This window comes from Mauremys reevesii, linkage group 3 (genome assembly GCF_016161935.1).
Source record: "Mauremys reevesii isolate NIE-2019 linkage group 3, ASM1616193v1, whole genome shotgun sequence".
Lineage (NCBI taxonomy): Eukaryota > Metazoa > Chordata > Testudines > Geoemydidae > Mauremys > Mauremys reevesii.
The window spans coordinates 198,925,066-198,935,867 of NC_052625.1; the positions used below are offsets into that span (position 1 = coordinate 198,925,066).

The 10,802-nt window shown below is 46.7% G+C and overlaps 1 long non-coding RNA gene across 1 annotated transcript; it reads left to right on the plus strand.

The window, feature by feature from the left end:
* The first annotated feature begins 332 nt into the window (after positions 1-332).
* LOC120402003 lies at positions 333-3,737 on the plus strand. The gene is made up of 3 exons (XR_005596905.1): positions 333-455; positions 2,598-2,684; positions 3,464-3,737. It is a non-coding gene; the product is annotated as an uncharacterized LOC120402003 (long non-coding RNA).
* Positions 3,738-10,802: the final 7,065 nt, after the last annotated feature.

Genomic DNA, 10,802 nt, shown 5'->3' on the forward strand with positions numbered 1-10,802 from the left:
TAGCTCCATTGACTTTAATCGGCCACTCAACCAGTTGCCCCTCTGTCTCCTGTATCACTTCCGCATTTTTGAAAGTCCCACCTGGTGCCAGGAAACCCCCCCGAATACTGTTAAAACAGTTCAAGTTTCAGGTAGCTATGGGTTTTTTCCTGTGTTACAGTTGGGTGTTTTGCATTTAAGTGAAGAGTATAGTCCTAAGTTTGACACTTCTGGGGAAAGATGGGGGTTTCCATGGGCAAAGAACATCTTTTAATTTACATTTGCTCTCTGCTCTGCCTGGTGTTCAGCCAATGAGCTTCCATTTTGCAATGTAGATAAATGCTGATCCTACATATTTAAGGCCTATTTTATTAAGCAGCTTGTGCTGCCTTTGCCACTTTTAGAAGACAGCCAACGGGAAGCCCCATTTTCCTTTGTGCCTCAGCCTGTCTTGTCTGCACCAGACTTCGGGAAAGGTAAAGTATCCACAATCTTAGAGCAGAAACAACCTCCCTCCAGGAGGGATTTCAAATCCCTAGAAAAGTGAAAGCTGGACCTGCTCTTATGGACTGGAGAAGGGAATGAATCTTAGCTGCTTTGACGTGAGAGCTGCTCTGTAGCACAGGGCAAGCCTCCTAGAGAGCTGCCTGCCTCCAACTGAGCTAGGAGAGCATCTGTGGGATGGTGTGTGGTTTGGGTTGTGCTCTTTTGCTCATTTTAGATTCGGCCCTTGCCAAATGAGTAACGCTGTGGCAGGGCCCCTGGGGTTCCCCGTGTGAGGCGCTGATATCCTCAGGGAGAGGTACAGTCATTTCTAACCCTTAAAGGTTTCACTAGTTGAGTTTTTCTGCATAAATGACACTATGAGAAGAGCTTGTCCCCAAGGTTAGTGAATTTCAGGTCTTCAGCACCTTGGAAGTAGCCCGTTCTCAGCGCTACAGAGGGAGCTGCAGGGGAGCACTGTGTTGGGTAGAGAGCGGTTTTCTGGCTGCTGGACGGCAGGACCAGGTGGACCTGTACCTGGAGTGCTTTGCTCCAGCAGTGGATGTGGATCATAAAGAGTCTGGAACAGCCTCCGTGGATAATTCCTCCTGTTATACTGATTTTGAAGGAACATAAGGGCCCAAAGCGTCAAAGGTGTTCACGTGACCTGTCACGGAACAACAGGAATAGTTTTGAACAAGGTCTGGGGTTTCGAGTACCAAGACCTCAGCCTGCTTAATACCATGGCAAACACACTAGGAAATTCATGGGAAAGGTTAGAAATGTATTGACTGAGAACCATGAAAGGAAAAGAACCGAAACAAGGCAAAAAGCATTGAAACTGAAACTGTCTGATTATCCAAAATACATTTAATTCAAACCTATCTCGGTCTCTTTTTGAGCAGGAGAGCTCTCTGTTAGAGTCTCTTCGCCCATCGAGCCGTTCTTGGTGGGGAAGAAAGGGTTAATTTTCTTGTTCATTTCTGAGGTGGGAATGATAGTCACTTTCCTTCTTTCAATAAAACAGACATATGCAAAAAGCGAAGATGCGACAGGACAGTAGAAGGTGGGGAAATAAGTCTTTTGTTGATGTTCTCAGGATACAGGGCTGCTGCTCAGTCACAGGTGGATGCTTTGGGCTGGCAGGTCGGCCGCGGCAGCTATTGCTTCAGGCCCTGGCTCACTTCCCCAGTGAGGGACATCGTCTGGTTGGTTTGGACAGGTCGCTTTCCTTCACTGCGCCTTTTCAGGCCATCACAGCTCATTGTGCTGGTGTCGTGCCGTGCAGCTGATTTCAGTTTCAAGTGAAAAGCTGAAAGAGAGAGTTAAGATAGGCCAAAAATAGCCGGGGACGGAAAGGGGCACACAAGAGAGGAGAAAACAGAGCAGGATCTCACTTATATCAAGCCGGGCTCCTTGCTGGTGCAGTGATGATGGCCTGGCATCCCCACTGGTGTGTCACAATGAAAATCCTGCCTCTGCCCTCTTTTCTTCCCCAAGGACTTCTTAAAGGCCACATAATGGGGCTGACGAATGGAATAAGTGCATCCCTTCGTTATTTTGTCCACCAATGAGGCTTAATTTCCGGTCTCACAACTCCCCTGGTTTGCCAGACGTGGCTTTAACACAGCTGTGGGGTGGTATTAGTACACCTCTTTGTTTACATTAATGCAGCTCCCTGTCTCCTCTTCCCATCTTTCTTACACAATTGTGCATCACAAGCCATTGTGACAATTCAGGAACCTCTGCACGCTTTGCACCCGTTCAGCTCACAAGCGGAGCTGGCCTGCCAGAGCCCAGTTATTCCTGCACGCACACCCCTGCACAGAGGAAGCACAGGGCTAGCATAGGAGCCCTACACTGCCCTCCTGTGGAGACCCTGGCTGGGTCCCGGAAGGAGCAAGCTGAGAGAGGGAATGGTCACAGTGCTTTATGCTCTGGCAGTTCTGGGCTGCCATGCAAGAGTATGGAGCAGCCCAGCATTAGTGAGGCACAACATTGTCATATAGCTGCCCTCCCTCCCACCTTGGGCTGTGCTCCCCGAGAGGTGCAACACAGAATGTGGCCCAGGGAGCCTCCCACACCATCTATTAGGAAGCTTCAGTCCTGATCTGCTTCTCTGCTTTTCTCTTCAGACAACTGAGATCCCAGCCCATCTCCAGCCATGAGGATCCTTTACCTTCTGCTTCTTGTTCTCTTCCTGGGCCTCCAGGCAGCTCAAGGTAAGGCGCACACAGGGATGGGATGGTGAAAACTGATACCCACTTAGCATCGTCAAACCTTAATCAGTTAATCCTCAAAACATGCCTTTAGGATCACATGGCCCAGTGGCCACAGCAAGAAGTTGCAGTCTAGAATCCTGGGTTCCATTCTCAGCTCTGCTACTGATCCTCAGTGTGACCTTTGGAAAGCCATTTACACTCCCTCAGCCTGTTTCCCCATCTATAAAAATGATAATGAATGTTACCTGCCCTTGAGGTCTACAGATGACCAGCGCTATACCTTATCATTTTCTCTATTTTGTGGGGAAACTATATCACAGTAGTAGCTTGCTCAAAGCCAGAGTCCAGATTGTATCTTGGGAGCTCTGGAACCCCACTCCTGTGGTCACCATGTTGCCTCTCAATGTATCTGTTCTGGTGCTGTTCCTAAGTAAAGTTGGCCGTTCGGCTCCTGCTGGATCACACAGTTCAGTAGATATCAGGAGATCACAAGGTGGTATTATTGAATTCTTGTGCTTCAAATTGTATCGTCCATGTCTTTCAATGTCCTGAAGGCAATAACTCTACTGTGTGCCACTTGTAATTGACAGTGTACATGATCATTAACATTTTCTTTTGACTGAATGTTGTTCTTGCAACAATATTTTGTCCAAGTGGGAATGAATTCACTGGAATGTAGAGGTACCAGTCCCTGAACTAGACGTCTCACTCTCCAGCACTGAATAGCTGGCAGTGTCTTCTTTCTTGAAACCACAGTGACTTTTAGTTTTATTTTACAGGAAGGTTTTCATTTAAAGACACTCGGAAATGTACAAGCAACTGGTATCATATGGGTGGCCGGTGCCGACTGTGGGGCTGCAAATTTGGTGAGAAAAGGACTGGAACATGCTTGGCTGGGTTAATGACCTGCTGCCACCCAAAGCACTAAAGAACCCGCTGTGCTGAGTTGAACATCCCCAGAATGGAGACTAGTAACATCAACAGCAACGTAGGTTGTAAGCTCCAGGTGCAGGGACCTCTGGGCACTGTACCAAGCCTGCTTTGGGCACTCAAACAATAAATAAAATAATCAAATAATAAATGTGTGTCTTGCATTGGTGCCTAGATGCTATGGTGATGGGCTCACTAGACAGGCCATAGAATTGAGATTAATTAATTTATTTGAAAGCAACAGGCCTGATTCTCCACTGGCTGCACTGTGTGGAGTCCTTTACATCTGTGCAAAGTGGGCGTAGAATGATACCCCGCTGGAATGGTGGTTTTTTACACCCACTGTGCATGGGCATAAATGGTTCGAAAAGGCACATGGTAATGGAGAATCAATCCCAAACTCTTAAACTAAGTTTCCTCGGTAAGGATTAAAGCCTTTCTGTGACCCATGTGTAATGCCTACAGACCTCAGGCACCTGGGATCAAACTTGGGAACCTCTGGAGCTTAATGCATGAGCCTTTGCAGCCTGAGCTAAAAGAGGCATTTGTCTTAGCTACCGCTAGAGCAGGCGCATCAAGCTCTACCTGATCTAGCCATCACTAGAGGGGGACAGAGTCCCATACCAAGTAGGCATGGTTTACAGATGTACATTTCAGACCTCGGCTTGCATGCATTTGTGCTTTTTTTCACATGCCTGAATAACCTCTCTTAACTTCAGTGGGACTTAAGAATGTGCTTTAAAGTTAAGCACGTGCTTTGCCAAAACAGGGCCTGTTATACACGTCAACCTCCCTCCATCTCTCCACCTTTAAGAAGCTACTCAAAATCCTCCATGCCTCAGAAGCATGCACACTTAGGATGTGTCCACACTGCAATCAGAGTCAGGACTAGCACAAGTAGACATACCCGAGCTAGCATAGATCTAGCTAGCAGCTCCAGATTGCAGGGTAGACCTACCCTTAAATGGCCACCCCTTACTTTGCACACTGTCTTGTTGTGTTTGCCTCAGTCCCTGCCTTTTTTAGCTGGTCACCTCTTCAGTGCAGGGACATTGTATCTGTGTGGCTCTGGGCTTGTCTACACAAACACTTAGTTCATGGGAAGCTAAGGTGTAACGCTACCCATCATGCACTAAGTGTCCATGTAGCCCGCACTGACGCTCACTAAACATTCCCTGGTCCACGTTAATCCAGTCCCATTTCAAAGCAGGTAAATTAAAGCACACTAGGGAACGTTTAGTGCACAGCAGCAGGGTCCACACAGACACAGAGCGCAGCAGGTAACTGCAAGTTAGATTGACACGCAAGCTTGCCACAAACTAAGTGTTCATTTAAACAAGCCCTCAGTTCTTCCACCCTAGAGAACCACGTGCATTTCTTACAGAGCTATATAAGGATCTGGGCCTGTGAGCTGCTGAGTTCCTGCAAATCTCAGTTGCATTGAGGATGGCCCACATTGGGACATTGTTGCAGGGCACCATCCCTGAGCACCCCCTTGTGGTCCAGCAAGGCCCAGCAGGCACACTGGCCTCTACTGGGGTTCAGGTTTCAGAGTGGTAGCCGTGTTAGTCTGTATCAGCTAAAAGAACTAGGAGTCCTTGTGGCACCTTAGAGACTAACAAATTTATTTGGACATAAGCTTTTGTGGGCTAAAACCCACTTCATCAGATGCATGGAGTGGAAAATACAGTAGGAAGATATATATATGTACAGAGAACATGAAAAGATGGGGGTTGCCTTACCAACTCTAACGAGACAAATCAATTAAGGTGGGCTATTATCAGCAGGAGGAAAAATCACTTTTGTAGTGGTAATCAGGATGGCCCATTTCAAACAATTGACAAGAAGGTGTGAGTAACAGTAGGAGGGAAAATTAGCAGGGGGAAATAGTTTTTAGAATATGCCATCATGTGCCAGCAATGCCATCTCTGCCATGTACATTGGCCAAACCAGACAGTCTCTACGCAAAAGAATAAATGGACACAAATCAGACATCATGAATTATAACATTCAAAAACCAGCCGGCGAACACTTCAACCTCCCTGGACATTCAATTACAGACCTAAGAGTGGCAATTCTTCAACAACAAAAACTTCAAAATCAGACTCCAACAAGAAACTGCAGAACTGGAATTAATTTGCAAACTAGACACCATCAAATTAGGCCTGAATAAAGACTGGGAGTGGAAGGTCATTACATAAACTAAAAACTATTTCCACCACTGGGTCCCAAACCTTAAAGGGGCCACACCACAGGACAGGGTGGGATGAGTCTTAGGCCCTACTACCCTTAAGGGGACAGCCCCTGCAGCCTCCTCATAGACATATGTTAAAGAACTCAAGATGGAGCCCTTTGCTTTGGGCATCTCTACTTATCAGAAAAAGTGGGCACAGGCAAAGAAATCAGGGTCTGAGCATGTATGTTGGCAGCGGCACCATAAGAGTGAAACGTTTTGGCCACAAAAATAAAGCATCAACTTTAGCCCCTTACCATTTCTTTTTAAGGGGAAATTGAGGCACAGAAGCGATGCCCAAGAGTGTCAGGGCCCAGACTGAAACTCAGGAGGTGCTGGCTGTTACTCCCCATGGCCAGCATGGAAAATCCCGGACCTGTCTAATCCAGGCTGATCAAGGCAGACAGAACAAGATCTGATTACAAGTGTCAAAACCATCCACAGATGATGAGATCAGCAACCAGGAAACAGATGAAGTGGGGAATTCCCAACAAGCACAGCAGCATGTGAACCACCCCAGGCTGTCACAACACGAGCCCCAGGGCTGGCCCAACGTCATAAGATAGAACAAGCAAAACACGTTTCCATGCAGGGTGTACCTATCACCTGTCTGACGCCAGGGATGCAATGGTGAGGCTCCAGAGACCCCCCTGGAAATGTGGGGCCCACAGCTTGGGACAGGACTCTGTGAAAAAGCCTTTTGTTGTCTAGTGGCATGGGGCCAAATCTGCTGTCCCTGACACCGGTGCAATCCCAGTGCAGTCAGTAGGCTTGCGCCAGTGTCCCCAGGGCCCAACCCACCCCAGTATCCCAGCTGGAGATTGGTGTTTGTTGTGGGAAATGATGTGAGGAAATTGTCCCCTCAGGTTGCAGAGCAACAGTGAAGCCTCCCCATGGGGAGGGGAGGGCGGCTTCCATTCATTTGTCTCCATGGCCCTAAGGACCCTTTTAACTGGGGTAGGACTGGAGGTTCAGAACTCATGGTTCCACTGTCATCCCCTCTCCCGCAAACCCCAAAGCCCTTTGTGTGGAACTGGTGTCCAGCCCATGTCCATGCACCTTCACACTCATTCCTCAAATCCCTCCTCCTCTCCCATCATGCAGCTTAACTGCATCGTCTGGGGCTTCTCCCCATCGCTGGAGAAGGGGGCAAGGCTGGTCCCTTCAGGCCCATGTTTTCACCAGCAATACAGCTGCTCCAAGTCGGTTGTTCAGGCTGCCCACTGAGAACAGGGAAGGGTTGGAGGCCCGCAATGGAGCATGGGAGGAGGCCTCAGGTAGAAAAATGTTCACACAAAACTCTTTTTCAGTGAAAAAAAAATGTAAATTTAGCAACATTTTGCAAATTTGTGTCCGTTTTACCAAATTGTTCATTTGGGGGGAAAAAATTAAAAATCCAAAAGAATCAGGACAGCCAGTGTCAATTTTTTCTAAGCTGAATGTTTCTATTTGCCAGGTTGAAGTGACATTTCATTTTAAGGTGGCCTTTAATTTTATTTTTCAAAAATTCATTTCAAAAAGCTCAGAAGAAAGTGGGACTATTCTGATTTCTGCCACGCCCAGGCATTTCATTCATCCCAAGATAATTTTTATTTTTCATTTCATCAGAAATTTTGAACATTTCCAGTTTGGACCCCAGCCAGACCCAGTTTTTCCCCTAATATCTCAAAACTGCCAGTGAACCAAAAAATCCATTTTCCACCCAGCTCTTGCTACCAGGCAGATCAATGACCAGCAGCAGCACTCTGAAAACTGAAGGGATCCTCTGTAGATTGCAGTGAGCTTTCAGAGTAACCTCTTCTCCTCCCATCCCCTCACACATCTCTGCAGTAGCCAATGGAGTGCCACACACAGCTATGATTACGTTTGCATGCTTGCTGCTTACAACCTTTATGATGCTGAATGGCTCTACTTATCTAACTGGCTGTGTGGAGTTGGCACAGTCGACTGTTTAACCTCTCACTTTTGCTCTCCCTAATATTGCACCCAAAGCATTTCAGTGGGTTGCTGGGACAATTTGTGTTGCTAAGTGCTGCTCGGTGAGAGCAAGGGTCACAGCATGTGTCCCTTAGTTGTTAACGTCACTCTCATTAGGGTGACCAGATGTCCTCATTTTATAGGGACAGTCCTGATATTTGGGGCTTTTTCTTATATAGGCTCCTATTACCCCCCATCCCCTGTCCTGATTTTTCACACTTGCTGTCTGGTCACCCTACTCTCCATATGTTGGTTTAAGTAGAATTAGCAGATGACGGTGCAAAACCTTGTATTAATTAGACACACTCAGAGCAGGGGCAGTATTGCTCCAGAGCCATTATAATATTTGGGAAGGCTAGGGAAAGAGAAGGAGTTAAGGTGGTTTTGAGGGCCACCCAAGAGCGTATGTTGAGCTCTGGGGCATAATGTTGATCCATGCAGGACTCTGAGAATTGTAGGAAGTTACTAAAAATGGGCTGGATTCTTAATGGGCTCCTTAAAAACTAAACTCTCATGGCTGCCACACACTACCCACACCAGATACTTGTTCCCCATTTATCGACAGTTAGAGATATGCAGCAGGAGACAGGCTATATCTACCGCCACGCTGCACAGGCCCTTCACTGCACAATTCATCTTCTGACACATGCCGGCCACGGGACATCCACAAAACGTTGTTAGCTCACTGTCCTGGCCCCTATCCCTGATCATTCCCGGAGAGTTTTTCCAAGGACATAAGCAGCACTTCTGCACTGTGTTTCATTAGTTGAGTGTGCTTTCACTTATTCTGCTCCTGGACAGGTGTATCTGTACATACAGGAAAGACTGATTATGCCTTTTGTGTTAAAATCACAGCCCATCTCTAACTCGGTATTGTCACTGTTAATTTATTGGTCTGAACAAAACATGTCATAGAATCATAGAACTGGAAGGGATCTCAAGAGGTCATCTAGTCCAGTCCCCATGGTAGCACTAAGTATTATCATTATAGATCATCCCTGACAGGTGTTTGTCCTTCCTAGGCAGCCATTTCCTATTTTGTATGTGTGAAACTGATTGTTCCTTCCTAAGTGGAGTACTTTGCATTTGTCCTTATTGAATTTCATCCTATTTACTTCAGACTATTTCTTCAGTTTGTCTAAATCATTTTGAATTATAATCCTATCCTCCAAAGCACTTGCATGCAACCCCTCCCACCTTGGCATCATCTGCAAACTTTATAAGTGTACTCTCTATGCCATTATCTAAATCATTGATGAAGGTATTGAACAGAACCGGACCCAGAACTGATCATTGCGGGATCTCACTCATTATGCCCTTCCAGCATGACTGTCAACCATTGATAACTACTCTCTGGGAATGGTTTTCCAAAACCAGTTATGCACCCAATTTATAGTAGCTCCATCTAGGTTGCATTTTCCTAGTTTGTTCATGAGAAGGTCATGTGAGACAGTATCAAAAGCTTTACTAAAGTCAAGATATACAACAGAAGGGCCCGGGGATACAGGTACAGGGAATTGTGGGAATAGCAATGGAGAACTAGCTAGGGTCAAACCCAGGTAACTGCACCTTTGCTGCACAGTGGGTGGGGTGGGAGGAGGGTCACAGTCTAACCTGAACGCCTTCCCCACCCGCCAGACAAGCATGACGGCTCAGGATCTACTTGCTTGAAGGGCGTGTTTAAGGCTTTGAGTGTGGCCAATAAGTGGGTTGGCCACCTCTACGCACCTCAACACCCGAAGAGCCTGCAATATGGACATATCCTGTGTGTATGGATGGCAGACGAGTTAGAGGGATCACTGGAATTATAACTACGGACAAGCCATTAGGCTTTGTCTTCACTCCCCAGAGAGGTATGTTTTTACCATGGAACAATTCAACTGTGTTAGCTCTGCCACTGTAACAGCACAGTGGAGACAATGCACTTCAAATTTTTTGCAAGGTAAAATTGGCAAGGCCAGCCCTGGCAGGGGGTAAGGCGCTGATCTCACCTAGCAAGCCCAATCTTTTATCTTCCTCATGCTAATGTGATGGGCCTTGCAATGAAACACACCTCCCTTGTTCTGAACGTCCACACTCACCTGAGAAATGGATCTGAACAAGGAAGAATCAAGGGAGCACACAAACTCCCTCCCCGCCCACGTGCCCAAAGAGCAAGATTCACTTCATTTAAACAATGTGATTTAACACAACCTTTGTATACACACACACACACACACAGAGCCAGATTCTTGCCATTTAAACAATGTGATTTTAGCACAGTCTTTAGACACAGCCCCTAAACAAGAGTCATGTCATTTAAACAATGTGATTTAACAAATTGCCTTTATTGAGAGAAGAGGAACAAATCTGTCTTTCGATGCCGTGAGCTTCCCCCTTGTGCATTTCTGCAGCTCAGCATGGTCTCTACGTTTAGCAGCATATAAGTGGAGCGGGGCAACGTCCACGTAGCAGCTGTATATCAGAGGAACAGAGGAAACGAGGGCGACAGAGCCCATCCTTGAATAAACAGAAAACAAATGGTAAGTATAGGCCAGACCCTGCACAAAGAGAAAAAGAAGTGATTTGTGGGTCGCCGTAGCTGCGCAGAAGATATGAGCTGTGGTCAAAATTTGCAAACATGGAGCCTAAAGGAAAGCTCCTAAATCCTGATTAAGGGACTGAAACAAGAGTGGCCTGGCTTTCAGAGGGATGTCTCTCACTGCCACTGACTCAGCTTCTGAGTGCTCAGCACATCTTTGAAGTTCTTAAAGAATGATGTAGGCACCTAACTTTAGGATGAGAGAACACAAAGCCCTACTCAAAACTCTTCTTTGCTATTAGTCCTACAGAAAACTTGGCAACAGCTGCTGGTGTGCTGAGGCCACTGCCTAGCATGCTGACCAATATGGTCTCACTTATATTGTCTGCCTCTTTTCACCTATTGTCTCCTACAGAGGAGCTGGGCTCCTCATCCATTCACTTGGTAACAAGAGAAA